Here is a 23,130-nt window from a genome sequence, read left to right as displayed (position 1 = left end):
CTTCTAAATGAGACTTGTGTCTCTTTATAAAACTGTTTCTTCCCTTACATTTTCTAAATTTGGGTCCTTTGGTGGTGGGGTATTGGCCTGTTTATGTATATTTTAAGCACGTCTAAGAGACTGGGTTTATACGCTCCACAAACCCATTCAGGCCGCAGCCTTACACATATTGGAATGTGGTTACTGCTACACTAAGGCCTTTACCTGAGCTCTCTAGCACTGCCTGTCACCTGAGTAATACACTCCACAGACCTCGACACTCTCTGGGAGATATCCTGTAATTTCTCCATTGTTGCTCAAAACCCTGCAAAAGATACATTCTGCCTAGTTGGGTAGTTTCCAGAAGAAGTCCCATCCATTTCAACCTTTTTCTCAGGCCCCCAGACTGGTTTGTTGGGTCCAGCACAAAAATATTCGGCTTTCCCATTGACTTGCATTGGATTCGTTATTCGGTACGAATACACAGATATTAGAAATTATTTGTGCAGTTTTTCCAGAATCGAACACAGCTCTGGCAAAAATTAAGAGACCACGGCAAAATTTTCAGTTTGTCTAATTTTTCTCTTTATTGGTATATTTTTGAGTAAAATGTAAATTGCTCTTTTATTCTATAAACTACTGACAACATGTCTCCAAAGTTCCAAGCAATACATTTTATATTTATTTTCTGAAAATGAGAAATGGTCAAAATAACAAAAAAATGCATTGTTTGCAGACCTCAAATAATGCAAAAAAAAGCAAACAAGTTCATAATCATTTAGAAACAACAATACTGATGTTTAACTCAGGAAGAGTTCAGAAATCAATATTTTGTGGAGTAACCAAGATTTTAAATCACAGCTTTCATGCGTCTTAGCATGCTTTCCACCAGTTTTTTTTTCTGCTTTTGGGTGACCTTATGGCACTCCTGGTACAAAAATTTAAGCATTTCTTCTTTGTTTAATGGCTTGTGACTATTCATCTTCCTCTTGATTACATTCCAGAGATTTTTAATGGGGTTCAGGTCTGGAGATTGAGCTGGCCATGACATGGATTTGATGTGGTGGTCCTTCATCCACACCTTGATTGACCTAGCTGTGTGGCATGGCACATTGTCCTGCTGGAAAAAAACAGTCCTCGGAGTTGGGGAACATTGCCTGAGCAGAAAGACTCAACTGTTTTTCCAGGATAACCTTGTATGCGGCTTGATTCATCCTTTGCAAAGATTAACCTGCCCAATTCCAGCCTTGCTGAAGCATCCTCAGATCATCACCGATAATCCACCAAATTTCACAGTGGGGGCAAGACACTGTGGCTTGTGTGTCTCTCCAGGTCTCCATCTAACCATTAGATGACCAGGTGTTGGGCAAAGCTGAAAATTAGACTCATCAGAGAAGATTACCTTACTCCAGTCCAGTCTTTGGCAAACTTCAGCCTGGCTCTCCTTTGCTTCTCATTGATGAAATGCTTTTTTCTATCTTTACTAGTGTTGAGCATTCCGATACCGCAAGTATCGGGTATCGGCCGATACTTGTGGTATCGGAATTTCGATACCGAGTTCCGATATTTTTGTGATATCGGAAATCAGAATCGGAAGTGTGCGGTGCGTATGGTTCCCAGGGTCTGGAGGAGAGGAGACTCTCCTTCAGGCCCTGGGATCCATATTCATGCAAAAAATAAATAATAAAAATAAAAAATATTGATATACTCACCCCTCCGGTGGCCCCTGCTCTTAGTGGTGCCTCCGTTCCTAAGAATGCAGGGGTGAAGGACCTTCGATGACGTCGCGGCTTGTGATTGGTCGCGTGAGCGGTAACATGAGCAGTCACGCGACCAATCACAAGCCGCGACGTCATCGAAGGTCCTTCACCCTGCATTCTTAGGAACGGAGGCAGACGCTTGGACCGGTGAGAGCCGGGGCCGTCGGACGGGTGAGTATATCAATATTTTTTTTTTTTATATTTATTATTTTTTTTTTACATGAATATGGATCCCAGGGCCTGAAGGAGAGTTTCCTCTCCTTCAGACCCTGGGAACCATTCCGATACTTTTTGTCCCATTGATATGCATTGGTATCGGGAATCGGTATCGGGTATCGGTATCGGCGATATCCGATATTTTTTGGATATCGGCCGATACAATCCGATACCGATACCATTGCATATCAGATGGTATCGCTCAACACTAATCTTTACATGACTTGAGTCCTACCCCTAGGAGCCTGTTACAAACTGTTCTTGCCGGGCACTTCACCCCAGCCTGCATTTGCCATTTCTTTTGTAGGTCACTTGATGTCATTCTGCTGTTGCTGAGTGACATTTGAATAAGATGACGGTCATCCCGGTCAGTGGAGAGATGTTTTCGCCCTCTGACAGTCTGTATCTTCGTTGTCCCCAATATCTGCTGCTTGACCTTGTTGTAATGGACTGCCGTTTTAGAAATTTTAAGCTTGGAGGCAACATGACTCTCACTGTGTCCCTCTGCTACTAAAGCCAGAATTGAGCCCTTCTTTTCCTCAATCAAGACTTTTCTTTTCACCTCCTTTGGCATGGTTAAAAGGTTTTATTTTCATTCCTCTTACTTTTGGGATATTACTAGCACTTGTTTTGCCATCCAGCTTGTCCTATTGCAAGAGGATTGTGAACACCATTGCAGTGTTTTTTCTACTTTCCTTCGTTAAATAAGATTTGGTTCAAGTGACCTAATCAGAAGCACAATAAGTAGAATGAGGTGTACTCTAGTTGAAATTCAACTGACACTGGAATGAAATGGCTGTCAGACATATAGAGAAGCTGATTTTTATAAAACTGTGCAGTGGTCTCTTAATTTTTGCCAGAGCTGCATTTCACTATTTGATCATCACTAAAATTATGTTTAACTAAACAAATTTAGAGGCAACCTGGGAAAGTGGGGGAAGGGCAAGGTCACATGGGTATATGTGATTTCAAATGCCAGGGCTGAATTTCAGTCTCAGTTTGGAAGCATAGTAAGAACTTCCTACTAGTAATGAGCGAGTATACTCGTTGCTGGGGTCTCCTCATCTGCCTTATTTTGCGACTGCTAGACAGCTTGAATACATGTGTGGAATGCCTGTTTGTTAGGGAATTCCCACATGTATTCAGCCTGTCTGCAAGTTGCAAATCATATAATAAATTAGACCAGAGCCACATAAAGGTCCGCTCACGGACAGAGAAAAAACTCCCCAGTAATATATCTCATCCGGAAAAAAAAAAGGAGTCAGCAAACTGTAACTCAAGTATAAATAAAGTAACATTTATTAAGTACCATTAAATATTAAAATTTAGAAAACTAAATGAAACAGAACATCCGAAAAGGGTTTCTACAGACATGAGGAATACGGGTAACAATGCCCACACATAACACCTATAGTGAACGATTTAAGGTCACAGAATCACTAAAGTATGCACGCTGCTGATAGAGCACTACTTGTCCCAATAGGGGACGTCCCTAGTGTACGTATGTTAAACAATCTAAGACTGGACCTTACCCATGTCAATCGTGGTGTATGCATGGAACGGGCTGGCGTTCCATGTCTGTAGAAACCCTTTTCGGATGTCTGTTTCATTTAGTTTTCTAAATTTTAATATTTAATGGTACTTAATAAATGTTACATTATTTATACTTGATTGACAGTTTGCTGACTCCTTTTTTTTTTCCGGATGAGATATAAGTTGCAAATCATGCAGCTAAGATGATGAAAACTAAATCTCCGAGCATGCCAAAATACTAGGAGATCACCCGAGCATTCTCGGGGAGACCAGAGCAACAATGCTACATGCCTATCACTACTTCCTACCTAACTTATGGCATTTTCTGGGACCTGATCTACACAAAGAGGTATATGTAGTGCCGAGGGTAAAAAGTTAAGGAGGTGACACACCGAAAAACTCAGGTCATAACCATTAAAACATATGTAGAATATGTTACATTAATAACGTAGAGGTCTGAATGATTGCACTTCGATGACTACACAGTGTAATAAATTCAAAATTAAAGAATTGCATGTACTCTACAATTGTACCAATAACTGGACCGGGGTTGTACTGGCCAACTGGAGAATTCTCCGGTGGGCCCAGGCACTGACACCTGCTGGCATACTGGCCAGCAGGTGCCTAAGGTCCTCACTGCTCTATGGGCCCCCAGCTAGTGGCTATGGGACCTTGAGACAAGTGGTGCTGTGTGTGTGTGTGTTTTGGAGATGTGTCTATTGGAGATTGGCAATGATGAGGTGGTGGGGAAGGACGATGGGGTGGTGGGGAAGGAGGCAATGATGGAGGAGGTGAAATGGGCAATGATGAGGTGGTGGGGAAGAAAGCAATGATGGTTGTGGTGTAAAGGACAATGATGGTGGTGGAATTGGCAATGATGGGGTTGTGGAGGAGAAGGTAATGATGGAAGTGGTGGAAAGGGCAATGATAGGAGTGGTGGGGGAGAAGGCAATGATGGGGTGGAGAGGAGAACAATGATGGAGGTGGAGAGGGGCTGCATTATACTTTATGAGGGGGCTACATTATATTCTGTGGGGGGACTGCATTATTATCTCAGGGAATACATTATATTCTGGGTGCTACATCATACTATATGAGGGGGGCTGCATTATGTCCTATGAGGGGGCTACAGTATACTCTATGGGAGGCTGCATTATACTCTGAGGGTGCTACATAATATTTTATGGTGGGGACTGCATTATACCTTATGAGGGGGTTGCATTATATTTTGTGGGGTGCTGCATTATATTCTATGAGAGGGGCTACATTATTTTATGAGGGAGGCTGCATTATATTCTATGAGGGAGGCTACGTTATATTCTATGAGGAGGCTACATTATATTCTATGAGGGGGCTACCCCAATCCCTGCTACATAATTAAGACGTGTACTACCTTATATTATACACTGATATTAGCGTGTTTTACCACACAATTAGTGGTCTTGCATTTATTTCTATGTAGCTACATAGTGGGCCCCAAGAATGTTTTTTTCTGGTGGGCTCAAGGTGCTCCAGTCCGACGCTGAACTGGACAACCCTAAAAAAACAAAAAACTTTTACACAGTTTCATTAATGTAAAAATAATAGTTATTATTTTATATGACAGCACATCTTTTTGACCAGCAGTAAAAAAAGAAAATTAGATAAATGTATCACTATGATTTTAGTAACCTGGAGAATAAAATTATAAGGTGAAGTTTATTCAGTGCCAACATAAGCAGCAATGGTGGCATTTCTTTTATTTTTTTCATCATTTTACCCCTCAAATAACATTATATAGTCAAATAAATAGTGGTATTCCGCACTACAGCTTGTTCTGCAAAAATGCTGGGGATATCTGAAACGTGGCTGGATGAGAGCCATGACTGGGCTGTTAACTTGCAGGGCTATAGCCTTTTCAAAAATGACCGTACAGATAAGCGAGGGGGTGGGGTTTGTCTGTATGTAAAATCGACCTTAAAACCCATCCTGCGTGATAATATAGGTGAATCTAATGAAAATGTGGAGTCCCTGTGGGTAGAGATAAGGGGAGGGGGAAAAATAATAAATTACTGATAGGGGTTTGTTATAAATCTCCAAAAATAATGGAAGCAAAGGAGAATATCCTCGTAAAGCAAATAGATGAAGCTGCGACTCAAGGAGAAGTCATTATTATGGGGGACTTCAACTACCCTGAAATAGATTGGGGAACAGAAACCTGCAGCTCCAGTAAAGGTAATCGGTTTTTGACAACTATGAGAGACAATTACCTTTCACAACTGGTTCAGGACCCAACAAGAAGGGGGGCACTGCTAGACCTAATATTAACCAACAGGCCAGACCGCATATCAAATATAAGGGTTGGGGGTCACTTGGGGAATAGTGATCACAAAATAATAAGTTTTCATGTCTCCTTTAATAAGATGTGTAGTAGAGGGGTGACAAGGACACTAAACTTCAGGAGGGCAAATTTCCAACGGATGAGAGAGGATCTTGGTGCAATTAACTGGGACGATATCCTGAGACATAAAAGTACACAAAGAAAATGGGAGACGTTTATTAGCATCCTGGATAGGACCTGTGCACAGTATATACCGTATGGGAATAAACATACTAGGAATAGGAGGAAACCAATATGGCTAAATAGAGCTGTAAGGGGCGCAATAAGGGACAAAAAAAAGCATTTAGAGAATTAAAGGAAGTAGGTAGTGAGGAGGCATTAAATAAATACAGAAAATTAAATAAATTCTGTAAAAAAGCAAATCAAGACAGCAAAGATTGAGACAGAGAGACTCATTGCCAGAGAGAGCAAAAATAATCCCAAAATATTCTTTAACTACATAAATAGTAAGAAACTAAAAAATGATAGTGTTGGCCCCCTTAAAAATAGTCTGGGTGAAATGGTCGATGAGGATGAGGAAAAAGCCAATATGCTAAATGACTTTTTTTCATCAGTATTTACAAAAGAAAATCCCATGGCAGACAAAAAGACTAGTGATAAAAATTCCCAATTAAATGTTACCTGCTTAACCCAGCAGGAAGTACGGCGGCGTCTAAAAATCACTAAAATTGACAAATCTCTGGGCCCGGATGGGATACACCCCCGAGTACTGCAGGAATTAAGTACAGTCATTGATAGACCATTATTTTTAATCTTTAAAGAGTCCATAATAACAGGGTCTGTACCACATGACTGGCGTATAGCAAATGTGGTGCCAATATTCAAAAAGGGGACAAAAACTGAATTTGGAAATTATAGGCTAGTAAGTTTAACCTCTACTGTGGGTAAAATCCTGGAAGGCATTCTAAGGGATGCTATACTGGAGTATCTGAAGAGGAATAACCTCATGACCCAGTATCAGCACGGGTTTACTAGGGACTGTTCATGTCAGACTAATTTGATCAGCTTCTATGAAGAGGTAAGTTCCGGACTGGACCAAGGGAGCCCAGTGGATATAGTGTATATGGACTTTTCAAAAGCTTTTGATACGGTGCCACACAAAAGGTTGTTACATAAAATGAGAATAATGGGGATAGGGGAAAATATGTGTAAGTGGATTGAGAGCTGGCTCAGGGATAGGAAACAAAGGGTGGTTATTAATGGAGCACACTCAGACTGGGTCGCGGTTAGCAGTGGGGTACCACAGGGGTCAGTATTGGGCCCTCTTCTTTTTAACATATTTATTAATGACCTTGTAGGGGGCATTCGGAGTAGAATTTCAATATTTGCAGATGACACTAAACTCTGCAGGGTAATCAATACAGAGGAGGACAATTTTATATTACAGGATGATTTATGTAAACTAGAAGCTTGGGCTGATAAATGGCAAATGAGCTTTAATGGGGATAAATGTAAGGTCATGCACTTGGGTAGAAGTAATAAGATGTATAACTATGTGCTTAATTCTAAATCTCTGGGCAAAACCGTCAATGAAAAAGACCTGGGTGTATGGGTGGATGACAAACTCATGTTCAGTGGCCAGTGTCAGGCAGCTGCTACAAAGGCAAATAAAATAATGGGATGCATTAAAAGAGGCATAGATGCTCATGAGGAGAACATAATTTTACCTCTGTACAAGTCACTAGTTCGACCACACTTAGAATACTGTGCACAGTTCTGGTCTCCGGTGTATAAGAAAGACATAGCTGAACTAGAGCGGGTGCAGAGAAGAGCAACCAAGGTTATTAGAGGACTGGGGGGTCTGCAATACCAAGATAGGTTATTACACTTGGGGCTATTTAGTTTGGAAAAACGAAGGCTAAGGGGTGATCTTATGTTAATGTATAAATATATGAGGGGACAGTACAAAGACCTTTCTGATGATCTTTTTAATCATAGACTGGTGACAGGGACAAGGGGGCATCCTCTACGTCTGGAGGAAAGAAGGTTTACGCATAATAACAGATGCGGATTCTTTACTGTAAGAGCAGTGAGACTATGGAACTCTCTGCCGTATGATATTGTAATGAGTGATTTATTACTTAAATTTAAGAGGGGACTGGATACCTTTCTGGAAAAGTATAATGTTACATGGTATATATATTAGATTCCTTGATAGGGCGTTGATCCAGGGAACTAGTCTGATTGCCGTATGTGGGGTCGGGAAGGAATTTTTTTCCCCATGGTGGAGCTTATTCTTACCACATGGTTTTTTTTGCCTTCCCCTGGATCAACATGTTAGGGCATGTTAGGCTATGGGTTGAACTAGATGGACTTAAAGTCTTCCTTCAACCTTAATAACTATGTAACTATGTAACTATGTAATACTGTACCCAATATCAGTCGAATCTGATAGTGGTTACTGTTCAGGCAATAGAGTCCTGTGTATTAACTCCAAAGAATAGAATAGAATAGGATAGGGATTAGTTAGACCAATAGGATTTGTCTGGCTAGGAGGGGCTAAGAAACAGAAGTTGGGGGAGCTTCCTGGAGTTAGTCAGTGTGTGAGTCGGGAGCAAGGACAGGACAGTAGGGTTGAGCGAAACGGGTCGATCATTTTCAAAAGTCGCCGACTTTTGGCTAAGTCGGCGTCTCATGAAACCCGATCCGACCCCTGTGCTTGTCGGCCATGCGGTACGCGACTTTCGCGCCAAAGTCGCGTTTCAATGACGCGAAAAGCGCCATTTCTCAGCCAATGAAGGTGAACGCAGAGTGTGGGCAGCGTGATGACATAGATCCTGGTCCCCACCATCTTAGAGAAGGGCATTGCAGTGATTGGCTTGCTGTCTGCGGCGTCACAGGGGCTATAAAGGGGCGTTCCCGCCGACCGCCATCTTACTGCTGCTGATCTGAGCTTAGGGACAGGTTGCTGCCGCTTCGTCAGAAGCAGGGAGAGCGTTAGGCAGGGTCCACTAACCACCAAACCGCTTGTGCTGCAGCGATTTCCACTGTCCAACACCACCTTCGGTGTGCAGGAACAGTGGAAGCTATTTTTTTTTTTTTTTCCCCTCAGCGCTGTAGCTCATTGGGCTGCCCTAGAAGGCTCCGTGATAGCTGTATTGCTGTGTGTACGCCACTGTGGAAACCAACTGCTTTTTTCAAAGCACATATCCTCTTGTTCCTTCCTTTCTGCACAGCTATCTTTTTTGTTTGTCCACACTTTTTATTTAATTTGTGCATCAGTCCACTCCTATTGCTGCCTGCCATACCTGGCTTACATTACTGCAGGGAGATAGTAATTGTAGGACAGTTTTTTTTTTTTTTTGTTTTTTTTTTGTGGGAGATTAAGATTGGCATTTCTGCTACAGTGCCATCCCTGTGTGTGCCATCTCTCACTGAGTGGGCCATAGAAAGCCTATTTATTTTTTCCGTGATTTGTGTTCTAAAATCTACCTCAACACAGAAACACTACATCAATCAGTGGGAGAAAAATATTGGCCTCAGTCAGGGCTTGTGTGCCACTGCTGTGTGTGCGCTATCATTCAGTGGGCTATAGCAAGCCTATATTTTTTTTTTTTTTTTTTTTTTAATATTATTTGGTTTCAAAAGTCTCCCTGAAAAAAAAAAAAAACCTAAAAAAACAGTGGGAGAGTAATATTGCCCTTTCAGCTTGTGTGCCAGTCTTGACTCCTGGGTGTGCCACCTCTCTCCCTCTCATTCAGTGGGCCATAGAAAGCCTATTTATTTTTTTTTTTAAATATTATTGGGTTTCTAAAGTCTCCCTGAAAAAAACAAAAAATACATAAAAAAACAGTGGGAGAGTAATATTGCCCTTTCAGCTTGTGTGCCAGTCTTGACTCCTGGGTGTGCCACCTCTCTCCCTTTCATTCAGTGGGCCATAGAAAGCCTATTTTTTTTTTTTTAATATTATTTGGTTTCTAATTCTCCCTGAAAAAAAAAAAAAAACCTAAAAAAACAGTGGGAGAGTAATATTGCCCTTTCAGCTTGTGTGCCAGTCTTGACTCCTGGGTGTGCCACCTCTCTCCCTCTCATTCAGTGGGCCATAGAAAGCCTATTTATTTTTTTTTTTAAATATTATTGGGTTTCTAAAGTCTCCCTGAAAAAACAAAAAATACATAAAAAAACAGTGGGAGAGTAATATTGCCCTTTCAGCTTGTGTGCCAGTCTTGACTCCTGGGTGTGCCACCTCTCTCCCTTTCATTCAGTGGGCCATAGAAAGCCTATTTATTTTTTCCGTGATTTGTGTTCTAAATTCTACCTCAACACAAAAACACTACATCAATCAGTGGGAGAAAAATATTGGCCTCAGTAAGGGCTTGTGTGCCACTGCTGTGTGTGCTATCTCTCATTCAGTGGGCTATAGCAAGCCTATTTTTTTTTTTTTTTTTTTTTTTTTTAATATTATTTGGTTTCTAAAGTCTCCCTGAAAAAAAAAAAAAACCTAAAAAAACAGTGGGAGAGTAATATTGCCCTTTCAGCTTGTGTGCCAGTCTTGACTCCTGGGTGTGCCACCTCTCTCCCTCTCATTCAGTGGGCCATAGAAAGCCTATTTATTTTTTTTTTTAAATATTATTGGGTTTCTAAAGTCTCCCTGAAAAAAACAAAAAATACATAAAAAAACAGTGGGAGAGTAATATTGCCCTTTCAGCTTGTGTGCCAGTCTTGACTCCTGGGTGTGCCACCTCTCTCCCTCTCATTCAGTGGGCCATAGAAAGCCTATTTATTTTTTTTTTTAAATATTATTGGGTTTCTAAAGTCTCCCTGAAAAAAACAAAAAATACATAAAAAAACAGTGGGAGAGTAATATTGCCCTTTCAGCTTGTGTGCCAGTCTTGACTCCTGGGTGTGCCACCTCTCTCCCTCTCATTCAGTGGGCCATAGAAAGCCTATTTATTTTTTTTTTTAAATATTATTGGGTTTCTAAAGTCTCCCTGAAAAAAACAAAAAATACATAAAAAAACAGTGGGAGAGTAATATTGCCCTTTCAGCTTGTGTGCCAGTCTTGACTCCTGGGTGTGCCACCTCTCTCCCTTTCATTCAGTGGGCCATAGAAAGCCTATTTTTTTTTTTTTAATATTATTTGGTTTCTAATTCTCCCTGAAAAAAAAAAAAAAACCTAAAAAAACAGTGGGAGAGTAATATTGCCCTTTCAGCTTGTGTGCCAGTCTTGACTCCTGGGTGTGCCACCTCTCTCCCTCTCATTCAGTGGGCCATAGAAAGCCTATTTATTTTTTTTTTTAAATATTATTGGGTTTCTAAAGTCTCCCTGAAAAAACAAAAAATACATAAAAAAACAGTGGGAGAGTAATATTGCCCTTTCAGCTTGTGTGCCAGTCTTGACTCCTGGGTGTGCCACCTCTCTCCCTTTCATTCAGTGGGCCATAGAAAGCCTATTTATTTTTTCCGTGATTTGTGTTCTAAATTCTACCTCAACACAAAAACACTACATCAATCAGTGGGAGAAAAATATTGGCCTCAGTAAGGGCTTGTGTGCCACTGCTGTGTGTGCTATCTCTCATTCAGTGGGCTATAGCAAGCCTATTTTTTTTTTTTTTTTTTTTTTTTTTAATATTATTTGGTTTCTAAAGTCTCCCTGAAAAAAAAAAAAAACCTAAAAAAACAGTGGGAGAGTAATATTGCCCTTTCAGCTTGTGTGCCAGTCTTGACTCCTGGGTGTGCCACCTCTCTCCCTCTCATTCAGTGGGCCATAGAAAGCCTATTTATTTTTTTTTTTAAATATTATTGGGTTTCTAAAGTCTCCCTGAAAAAAACAAAAAATACATAAAAAAACAGTGGGAGAGTAATATTGCCCTTTCAGCTTGTGTGCCAGTCTTGACTCCTGGGTGTGCCACCTCTCTCCCTCTCATTCAGTGGGCCATAGAAAGCCTATTTATTTTTTTTTTTAAATATTATTGGGTTTCTAAAGTCTCCCTGAAAAAAACAAAAAATACATAAAAAAACAGTGGGAGAGTAATATTGCCCTTTCAGCTTGTGTGCCAGTCTTGACTCCTGGGTGTGCCACCTCTCTCCCTTTCATTCAGTGGGCCATAGAAAGCCTATTTTTTTTTTTTTAATATTATTTGGTTTCTAATTCTCCCTGAAAAAAAAAAAAAAACCTAAAAAAACAGTGGGAGAGTAATATTGCCCTTTCAGCTTGTGTGCCAGTCTTGACTCCTGGGTGTGCCACCTCTCTCCCTCTCATTCAGTGGGCCATAGAAAGCCTATTTATTTTTTTTTTTAAATATTATTGGGTTTCTAAAGTCTCCCTGAAAAAACAAAAAATACATAAAAAAACAGTGGGAGAGTAATATTGCCCTTTCAGCTTGTGTGCCAGTCTTGACTCCTGGGTGTGCCACCTCTCTCCCTTTCATTCAGTGGGCCATAGAAAGCCTATTTATTTTTTCCGTGATTTGTGTTCTAAATTCTACCTCAACACAAAAACACTACATCAATCAGTGGGAGAAAAATATTGGCCTCAGTAAGGGCTTGTGTGCCACTGCTGTGTGTGCTATCTCTCATTCAGTGGGCTATAGCAAGCCTATTTTTTTTTTTTTTTTTTTTTTTTTTAATATTATTTGGTTTCTAATTCTCCCTGAAAAAAAAAAAAAAACCTAAAAAAACAGTGGGAGAGTAATATTGCCCTTTCAGCTTGTGTGCCAGTCTTGACTCCTGGGTGTGCCACCTCTCTCCCTCTCATTCAGTGGGCCATAGAAAGCCTATTTATTTTTTTTTTAAAATATTATTGGGTTTCTAAAGTCTCCCTGAAAAAACAAAAAATACATAAAAAAACAGTGGGAGAGTAATATTGCCCTTTCAGCTTGTGTGCCAGTCTTGACTCCTGGGTGTGCCACCTCTCTCCCTTTCATTCAGTGGGCCATAGAAAGCCTATTTTTTTTTTTTTTAATATTATTTGGTTTCTAATTCTCCCTGAAAAAAAAAAAAAAACCTAAAAAAACAGTGGGAGAGTAATATTGCCCTTTCAGCTTGTGTGCCAGTCTTGACTCCTGGGTGTGCCACCTCTCTCCCTTTCATTCAGTGGGCCATAGAAAGCCTTTTTTTTTTTTGGTTTTTTTAATATTATTTGGTTTCTAAAGTCTCCCTGAAAAAAACAAAAAAAACATAAAAAACAGTGGGAGAGTAATATTGCCCTTTCAGCTTGTGCGCCAGTCTTGACTCCTGGTTGTGCCACCTCTCTCTCTCTAATTGTGGGCCATAGAAAGCCTTTTTTTTTTTTTTTTTAATATTATTTGGTTTCTAAAGTCTCCCTGAGAAAAAAAAATAAATAAATTAGGTGGGAGATTAATATTGACATTAGTGCTTGAGTGACAGTCCTGCGTGTGTGTCATCTCTGTGATTTTGTGCCACAGAAAACAGAGTGTGTAACATTGTGCCTGATTTTCCTTGTGGTCTCACCAACCTGTTAAGGGATATTGAAATCATACTGAAGTTATAGCTCACCGTGTAAGTTGTTTGATAGCAACAAATAAAGTTACTTTGGTTAAGATTTTAAAACAATGAGGAAGTCTGGTGCAAGAAGTCGTCGTGGGCGTTCATTGTCAGCTGGTAATGATGGTAGTGGTAGTGGAGCATCAGGTGGTCGTGGGGATAAAAATATTCCACCTAAGTCTGGAGCTGTGGAGCCAGTTTCGTCGTCAGGCTACACAAGGCCTCGAACGCTCTCTTTTCTGGGAGTAGGAAAACCGCTTTTAAAGGCGGAGCAGCAACAGCAAGTTTTGGCTTACATTGCAGACTCAGCCTCTAGCTCTTTTGCCTCCTCTTCCGAAACTGGTCAATGTAAAAGCAGCGCGTCGCTTGTGGATGTTCACGGTCAGGGACAAGTCGCTTCCTTGTCCTCCTCAGCAAAAACTACAACAAGAGAGAAGGATGCAGCAGGCGACACAACGGGTCACTCCATGGAGCTCTTTACACATACCGTCCCTGGCTTAGAAAGTGAAACATTTAACAGGCCATGCCCATTACAAGTATATTCTGACATGGAGTGCACTGATGCACAGCCACAGCCAGAGTACTATGCTGCTCCTTTGACTCAGACCACCACATTGCCCTCTCAGGGTACAGATCCACAATCAGACCCTGATGAGACTATGTTGCCCCGCCACGAACGCTATACCACCGACCGACACAGTGACACAGACGAAGTTGCACACGAGCTCGAAGAGGAGGTAATAGATGACCCAGTTATTGACCCCGATTGGCAGCCATTGGGGGAACAGGGTGCAGGCGGCAGTAGTTCAGAAGCGGAGGTGGAGGAGGGGCCGCAGCAGGCATCAACATCGCAACAGGTTCCATCTGCCGGGCCCGTATCTGGACCAAAACGCGTGTCAAAGCCAAAACCTGTTGGAGCACAGCGTTGCCATCCGGTTAAAGCTCAGTCTGCAATCCCTGAAAAGGGATCAGAGTCTAGGAAGAGTGCAGTCTGGCATTTTTTTAAACAACATCCAACTGATCAGCGCAAAGTCATCTGTCAAAAATGTTCAACTAGCTTAAGCAGAGGTCAGAATCTGAAAAGTCTAAATACTAGTTGCATGCATAGACACTTAACCACCATGCATTCTCAAGCCTGGACTAACTACCAAACGTCCCTCAAGGTTGTAGCACCCTCGGCCAATGAAGCTAGTCAGCAACGCAACATCCCTTCCGTCACTGTAAGGCCACCATTTTCCGCACCACCGGCAGTATCTGTGCAGGTTTCTTTGCCAGCCAAAAGCAGTCAGGGTCAGGGAATCACCAGTTTTGTAGGAGGAAATATTGCATGTAGGGCACCGGCGGAAACAATACCGTCTCCAACCGTCTCTCAGTCTGCCATGTCCACCGGCACACCCGAAAGTTCCACGATCTACAGCTCTCCAGTCCAGCTCACCCTACATGAGACTCTGGTTAGAAAAAGGAAGTACTTATCCTCGCATCCGCGTACACAGGGTTTTAACGCCCACATAGCTAGACTAATCTCGTTAGAGATGATGCCCTACCGGTTAGTTGAAAGCGAAGCTTTCAAAGCCCTGATGGAGTACGCTGAACCACGATACGAGCTACCCAGTCGACACTTTTTTTCCAGAAAAGCCATCCCAGCCCTGCACCAGCATGTTAAACAGCGCATCGTCCATGCACTCAGGCAATCTGTGAGTACAAAGGTGCACCTGACTACAGATGCATGGACCAGTAGGCATGGCCAGGGACGTTATGTGTCCATCACGGCACACTGGGTGAATGTGGTGGATGCAGGGTCCACAGGCGACATCAATTTAGGGACAGTTGTGCCTAGCCCACGGTCTAGGAAACAGTTGGCTGTAGGCGTTCGCACCCCCTCCTCCTCCTCCTCGTCCTCCTGCAGAAGCTACAGCTCTTCCACAGAACGCAGTCGGCCAACCACTCCATCGGCAGATGACACTGTTGCACACCAGTTGTCCCATTATGGGCCAGCTACTGCCAAGCGTCAGCAGGCTGTATTGGCTATGAAGTGTTTGGGCGACAACAGACACACCGCGGAAGTTCTGTCCGAGTTCTTGCAACAAGAAACGCAGTCGTGGCTGGGCACAGTAGATCTTGAGGCAGGCAAGGTAGTGAGTGATAACGGAAGGAATTTCATGGCTGCCATCTCCCTTTCCCAACTGAAACACATTCCTTGCCTGGCTCACACCTTAAACCTGGTGGTGCAGTGCTTATTGAAAACTTATCCTGGGTTCTCCGACCTGCTCCTCAAAGTGCGTGCACTTTGCTCACATATCCGACGTTCGCCTGTACACGCCAGCCGTATGCAGACCTATCAGCGGTCTTTGAACCTTCCCCAGCATCGCCTAATCATAGACGTTGCAACAAGGTGGAACTCAACACTGCACATGCTTCAGAGACTGTGCGAACAGAGGCGTGCTGTTATTTATTTGTGGGAGGATACACGGGCAGGCAGTAGGATGGCAGACATGGAGTTGTCAGGTGTGCAGTGGTCGAAGATACAAGACATGTGTCAAGTCCTTCAGTGTTTTGAGGAATGCACACGGCTGGTTAGTGCAGACAACGCCGTAATAAGCATGAGCATCCCCCTAATGCGTCTGCTGATGCAAAGTTTGACGCACATAAAGGAGCAGGCGTCTGCACCAGAGGAAGAGGGAAGCCTTGATGACAGTCAGCCATTGTCTGGTCAGGGCAGTGTACAGGACGAGGTAGCGGGCGAAGAGGAGGTGGAGGACGAGGAGGATGATGGGGATGAGTATATTTTTAATGCGGAAACTTTCACGGGGGCACAGGAAATTGGTTGCGTGTCACGGCCGGGTTCTGGTTTTTTGAGGGACACAAGTGACGTAGATTTGCCTGCAACTGCCCCTCAACCAATCACAACCGGAGATTTGACAAGTGGAACTTTGGCCCACATGGCGGATTATGCCTTACGTATCCTACAAAGGGACACACGCATTACGAAAATGATGAACGATGACGATTACTGGTTGGCCTGCCTCCTTGATCCACGCTATAAAGGCAAATTGCAAAATGTTATGCCACATGAGAACTTGGAACTAATATTAGCAACCAAACAATCAACTCTTGTTGACCGTTTGCTTCAGGCATTCCCAGCACACAGCGCACGTGATCGTTCTCACACGAGCTCCAGGGGGCAGCAGACTAGGAGTGTTAGGGGTGCACACATCAGAAGTGGCGTTGGACAGAGGGGTTTTCTGACCAGGTTGTGGAGTGATTTTGCTATGACCGCAGACAGGACAGGTACTGCTGCATCAATTGAAAGTGACAGGAGACAACATTTGTCCAGTATGGTTACTAACTATTTTTCATCCCTTATCGATGTTCTCCCTCAACCGTCATTCCCATTTGATTACTGGGCCTCCAAATTAGACACCTGGCCAGAATTGGCAGAATATGCATTGCAGGAGCTTGCTTGCCCGGCAGCAAGTGTCCTATCAGAAAGAGTATTCAGTGCTGCAGGGTCAATATTAACCGAAAAAAGGACTCGTCTGGCTACCCAAAATGTTGACGATCTAACATTCATTAAAATGAACCACAACTGGATTTCAAAATCTTTTGCCCCACCTTGCCCGGCCGACACCTAGCTTTCCTATGAAAAGCTCTTGCCTGTGAATTACTTTTCTAATGTCTAATTTGCTGCTGCAGATTGTACAGCATACGACATGTTTACACCTCCCTAAATGGCCAAACTCCCCACACGGGGCCGTGGTATCGCGACTTGGCGCAAGCACCCGTGAGACTGCTGTTTGTCTGAAGAGGTGGGTGTGCTCGCTTTTGGTTGACGGCATTGCTACTGGGTCCCTCATAGTACAATGTAGTGTCTCTGGCGGTGGTGGTGCGCACCCAACGTCAGACACACCGTTGTAACATGAGTGGCCCTGGGGCGGTCCCGCCGGCCTCAAGAGAGTTCCCCCCTACCCCAGCTCAAACTGGGCTGTACTACGTGCAAAATTATGTCGCACAGCTCCACCAATCTTTAGTCTATTCGCTGACATCATTCAATGTCTGGCACTGACAATACAAATTTGTAGACATCTATGATGCAACTTAAAGTAGTCTGTGTCTGTGTCCTATATTGGCACCATTAAATAGTTACTGCCAAATTACTATGTCAGAAACACAGCAGATGAGCCCACCCCTGTACCTAAGTATGCCATCTTTTTTTTTGTTTTGGTTGTTTTGCGAGACATTAACATCTATTTATATTTTGGGAGTACTGGGACAGACACTCCTTGCACTACTCCTCCACTCAGCACCAAGCTGCCTGCCCGTGTATCCATGTAACCGCTGTAAAACTGCCATGAGCCTATTGTTTGTTATTTTAGGCCTTTGATAGCCTGTCTGCGGTCCCTACTCCTCCACTGACCACCAAGCTGCCTGCCCGTGTATCCATGTAACCGCTGTAAAACTGCCATGAGCCTATTGTTTGTTATTTTAGGCCTTTGAAGCCTTTCTGCGCTCCCTCCTTCCACTAGTCCTCCACTGACCAGACCACTGCTGCCCGTGTACCCCTGGAACCAATTTTAAAGTGCCTACAGCCAGCCCATTTTATTGTGTTAGGCCTTCGAAGCCTGTCTGCGGTCCCTCCTTCCACTAGGCCTCCACTGACCAGACCACTGCTGCCCGTGTACCCCTGGAACCAATTTTAAAGTGCCTACAGCCAGCCCATTTTATTGTGTTAGGCCTTCGAAGCCTGTCTGCGGTCCCTCCTTCCACTAGGCCTCCACTGACCAGACCACTGCTGCCCGTGTACCCCTGGAACCAATTTTAAAGTGCCTACAGCCAGCCCATTTTATTGTGTTAGGCCTTCGAAGCCTGTCTGCGGTCCATACTTCCACTAGGCCTCCACTGACCAGACCACTGCTGCCCGTGTACCCCTGGAACCAATTTTAAAGTGCCTACAGCCAGCCCATTTTATTGTGTTAGGCCTTCGAAGCCTGTCTGCGGTCCATACTTCCACTAGGCCTCCACTGACCAGACCACTGCTGCCCGTGTACCCCTGGAACCAATTTTAAAGTGCCTACAGCCAGCCCATTTTATTGTGTTAGGCCTTCGAAGCCTGTCTGCGGTCCATACTTCCACTAGGCCTCCACTGACCAGACCACTGCTGCCCGTGTACCCCTGGAACCAATTTTAAAGTGCCTACAGCCAGCCCATTTTATTGTGTTAGGCCTTCGAAGCCTGTCTGCGGTCCATACTTTAAATACTCCTCCACTCACCACCAAGCTGCCTGCCCGTGTATCCATGTAACCGCTGTAAAACTGCCATGAGCCTATTGTTTGTTATGTTAGGCCTTTGATAGCCTGTCTGCGGTCCTTACTTTAAATACTCCTCCACTCACCACCTAGCTGCCTGTGTATCCATGTAACCGATGTAAAACTGCCATGACTGCCTACTGTTTGTTATTTTAGGCCTTTGATAGCCTGTCTGCGGCCCCTACTTGCAATACTCCTCCACTGAGCACAATGCTGCCTGGAGTGCCTGCCTGTGTATCCATGTAACCGATGTAAAACTGCCATGACTGCCTACTGTTTGTTATTTTAGGCCTTTGATAGCCTGTCTGCAGCCCCTACTTGCAATACTCCTCCACTGACCACACCAATGCTGCCCGTGTACCCCTGGAACCTATTTAAAAGTTCATAGAGCCTAGTTATATATTTTATTTACTATTAATAAGGCCATGATGGACTACGCTGTACCACGCTACAAGCTAACCAGTCGACACTTCTTTTGCGAGAAAAGCCATCCCAACCCTCCACCAGCATGTAGAAGACCGCATTGTCCATGCACTCTGGCAATCTGTGAGTACAAAGGTGCACCTGACAACAGACGCATGGACCTGTAGGCATGGCCACGGAAGATTACGTGTCCATTACGGCGCAATGGGTTAATGTGGTGGATGCATGGTCCACAGGGGACAGCCTACTAAGTCTGTCTGCAGTCCCTAATTCAAATTGTCCTCCACTGTCTAAATCGGAACTTCCACCTTCTGGCTTTCGGCCTATAGTATCAGAAATTAAACTGCATTTGGCCTTCAACTTTGGTTAGGGCCTACTAACGGCTTCTGCCCCTCCCTGGTGTTGTCCTCAACTAAATAAAGCTGAGCTTCAACCTTCCGGCTCTCATTAAGTGGTTTTTAAAAAAAAATGGTGGTTAGGGCCTACTAACGGCTTCTGCCCCTCCCTGGTGTTGTCCTCAACTAAATAAAGCTGAGCTTCAACCTTCCGGCTCTCATTAAGTGGTTTTAAAAAAAAAAAAAATGGTGGTTAGGGCCTACTAACGGCTTCTGCCCCTCCCTGGTGTTGTCCTCAACTAAATAAAGCTGAGCTTCAACCTTCCGGCTCTCATTATGTGGTTTTAAAAAAAAAAATGGTGGTTAGGGCCTACTAACGGCTTCTGCCCCTCCCTGGTGTTGTCCTCAACTAAATAAAGCTGAGCTTCAACCTTCCGGCTCTCATTAAGTGGTTTTAAAAAAAAAATGGTGGTTAGGGCCTACTAACGGCTTCTGCCCCTCCCTGGTGTTGTCCTCAACTAAATAAAGCTGAGCTTCAACCTTCCGGCTCTCATTATGTGGTTTTAAAAAAAAAAAAAATGGTGGTTAGGGCCTACTAACGGCTTCTGCCCCTCCCTGGTGTTGTCCTCAACTAAATAAAGCTGAGCTTCAACCTTCCGGCTCTCATTAAGTGGTTTTAAAAAAAAAATGGTGGTTAGGGCCTACTAACGGCTTCTGCCCCTCCCTGGTGTTGTCCTCAACTAAATAAAGCTGAGCTTCAACCTTCCGGCTCTCATTATGTGGTTTTAAAAAAAAAATGGTGGTTAGGGCCTACTAACGGCTTCTGCCCCTCCCTGGTGTTGTCCTCAACTAAATAAAGCTGAGCTTCAACCTTCCGGCTCTCATTAAGTGGTTTTAAAAAAAAAAAAAATGGTGGTTAGGGCCTACTAACGGCTTCTGCCCCTCCCTGGTGTTGCCCTCAACTAAATAAAGCTGAGCTTCAACCTTCTGCTCCAAATTACCATTTTAAAAAATGCAATAGGCTTTTCCGGCCTACTAAAGGTGTCTGCCCCTCCCTGGTGTTGTCCTCAACTGAACAAAGCTGAGCTTCCACATTCTGGCTTTCGCCCTATACTATCAGATATTAAACTGCATTTGGCCTACTAGTGTGGTTAGGCCCTTGAAACAGTGTCTGCTGCTCTTGGGTTTGCTACTCCACTGAACAAAGCAATGCCGCCTGTTTAGTCCTGTTACCAATTTTGAACTGCATGTAGCCTACTTTATTCTTTGGCCCTATATCTGTTTCCTCCTCATCCTGCCCATTGCCCAGCCACTGCTAAATGAGTCTGCTGGTACATTGACCTAGACCACTACATTCCCCTTGTACTCTACACAGCCAGAATCTGACCCTGCTGAAAGTAAGGTTCCCCTTCCCGCATGTTATACCACCTTACACAGGGACAAAGAGGAAGGTGCAGATGAAAGTGCAGGTTCCTTCATCAGGTGGGGGGGCATACTCGTTGGCGACGTCACTGGCACAGGGCCCCTCAGAGTACGCAAAAGTGTCGCTGCTGGTGGGAGGCGCCCCCGCCATGCAAACACACCGCCGTACTTTGAGGGGCCCTGTGCCAGTGGCAATGCGAACGAGTGGGCCCCCCCTGCTTGCTCAGGATCACAGCACTTGCAACTTTTAAATACTTACCTTTCCCTGCAACACCGCCGTGACGTAGTCCGCATTTCCTGGGCCCACGAAAAACTTGAGCCAGCCCTACTCCCCCCACAACTTTCCCCCAATTCCTTATGCCCAACTATTATTATACAGTTAATTAAGATTGGCAAGCTTCAGAAACAAGAATGGATGTTTTTGGCATTAAAATGGGCACTGTAGGTGTTTTCCTGGCCTCCACTCACTGCCGACTATGCTTCCCCATTGACTTGCATTGGGTTTCGTGTTTCGGTCGATCCCCGACTTTTAGCGATAATCGGCCGACTGCACTCGACTCGACTCTGGACAAAATCGGGTTTCCCAAAACCCTACTCGATCTTAAAAAAATGAAAGTCGCTCAACCCTACAGGACAGTCATGTCCGGAGGATTGTTTAAGCAGAGGAACTCAGCAGTCCAGGGCCTAAGAGCTGACAGTCAGATGGTGGTGGAGGACGATCAGGGCAGCATTAGAATGGCAGCAGATAACTTCGTGGGAACAACCCTTAACATCCAAATTCTTTAGTCAGGAAGCTGTGGTACTGGCAGATCCAGTGCAGACATGTGATATATGAGCTCAAATATTTGGGCATCACTACACATTATCTCTTAATGTCCTTCTTGAAATGTGCAGGGCAAGAGGCTAGAATCAATAAATGGAAATTCAAAGCGCTCCTCAGAATGTCTGAGCATGGGATCACTTGTCTTCCGGGACTCGCCATGGTGAGAGGTAGGAGGATAAGGGTAAGGATTATGTGGTCCAGACTCTTAGCTAGTGAGACTGGACAGTGTGGAAGACAGGGTAGTGCTGGGAAACATACTGGAAGCATTATCTTCCATCCAACGGGTCTCCTGTTCGCATTGTACTGGCTTCATGAGTGGTGTCCTGTGCCCCCATGCAAAGTAGGACACGAAGCGATTTATCATGGATGACCGTGTTTGCTGTGCTCTCACAGCAGTCACAGTTTCACCTGGTGTACACCATCAGCAGCACGTCCACTTCCTCATCACTTACTGCACACCTTGCGCATTTTAGGTCAGTATAGTGATAAGAAAATATGTAACTCTAGAAAGGACTTTTATTTTTAAGTTGCAGTAGTATACCTATACAAGGACTGTAAGGCAATTAACCCTGCCTATATGCCTCTAATCAAAAACTATCCCTCCTCCACCAGCTATTTAAACACTGAATGCAGGTAACAGCGATTTTACTAGAGAAAAGACAGTATGTAGCTCTGAAAAGGACTTTTGAGCAGCAGTGGAATACAAGTACTACAATAGTAATTAAACACTGTGTATACTGTATGCCTGCTCTAATCTAAGTGCTCCCTATTATTATTATTTTTTTTTTTTTACATAGTACCATTGATTCCATGGTGTTGTATATAAAAAGGGATTGTATAAAAATATAGATAAAATATAAATAAACTGGTACAGAGGGAAGAGGCTCTGCCCCTTATGGGCTTACATTCTACAGAAGGATTGGGAAGGTGACAGATTAACTGTATCTAAACTGCTTCCAGAGCAGAGTGTGCCAACTTACACATATAAGACTTGATGAGGTAATGTGGCTGGCCAATCACAGTAATGCAAGTAGCTAACATGGCTACGGCATTACTGGGTATAGCAGGCAATCCCCGTATGTTTATTGGCTATCTGACAGCCGCAAAACATGAGGGGTTTGGACTCAAGCATACACGACTGCCCCAATGCTAGATGGAGTATCGATCAGTGGAGAGCATGCTCGTTCATCACTAGTTGCCAACCATAAAAATAGTACACTTTTTTCCTGTGTCCATAAAAATTTTTTAAAGCGTCCATCATTTTTAAGCTGAAGAAACTTATACAGGTTATTTTGACTGTAATTATCATCATTTTGCAGTTCATAGTGAACGGATGTCTTCTTATCAGAATTTTAGTTTGTAGACATGTATCACTTAAGTTATGACCAGAATGATTTCTCATGGTTTTCCAACGTGTTCGTAAAAAATATTGTCTGTTCATGATTTTTTGATAAGCCTTCCAGAAAAAAATATAAACTCAAGTTAGCTATGGTCCAGCACTAGAAAATGT

At 43.6% G+C, this 23,130-nt stretch overlaps 2 protein-coding genes across 7 annotated transcripts in view; one reads left to right on the top strand and one right to left on the bottom strand.

Annotated features, from left to right (window-relative positions):
• Positions 1-23,130, top strand: part of LOC143816821 (retinol dehydrogenase 7-like) — a 368,622-nt gene that overhangs the window by 41,724 nt on the left and 303,768 nt on the right. The window lies entirely within an intron of this gene.
• LOC143816820 (retinol dehydrogenase 7-like) overlaps positions 1-23,130 on the bottom strand; it is a 77,768-nt gene that overhangs the window by 29,469 nt on the left and 25,169 nt on the right. The gene's annotated exons all lie outside the window — the stretch shown is intronic.

The sequence above is a fragment of the Ranitomeya variabilis genome, chromosome 3, assembly GCF_051348905.1.
Source record: "Ranitomeya variabilis isolate aRanVar5 chromosome 3, aRanVar5.hap1, whole genome shotgun sequence".
In the NCBI taxonomy this organism is placed as follows: Eukaryota; Metazoa; Chordata; class Amphibia; order Anura; family Dendrobatidae; genus Ranitomeya; species Ranitomeya variabilis.
Note: the sequence above shows the minus strand (reverse complement) of the source record. Positions and strands in the feature narration are given on the sequence as shown.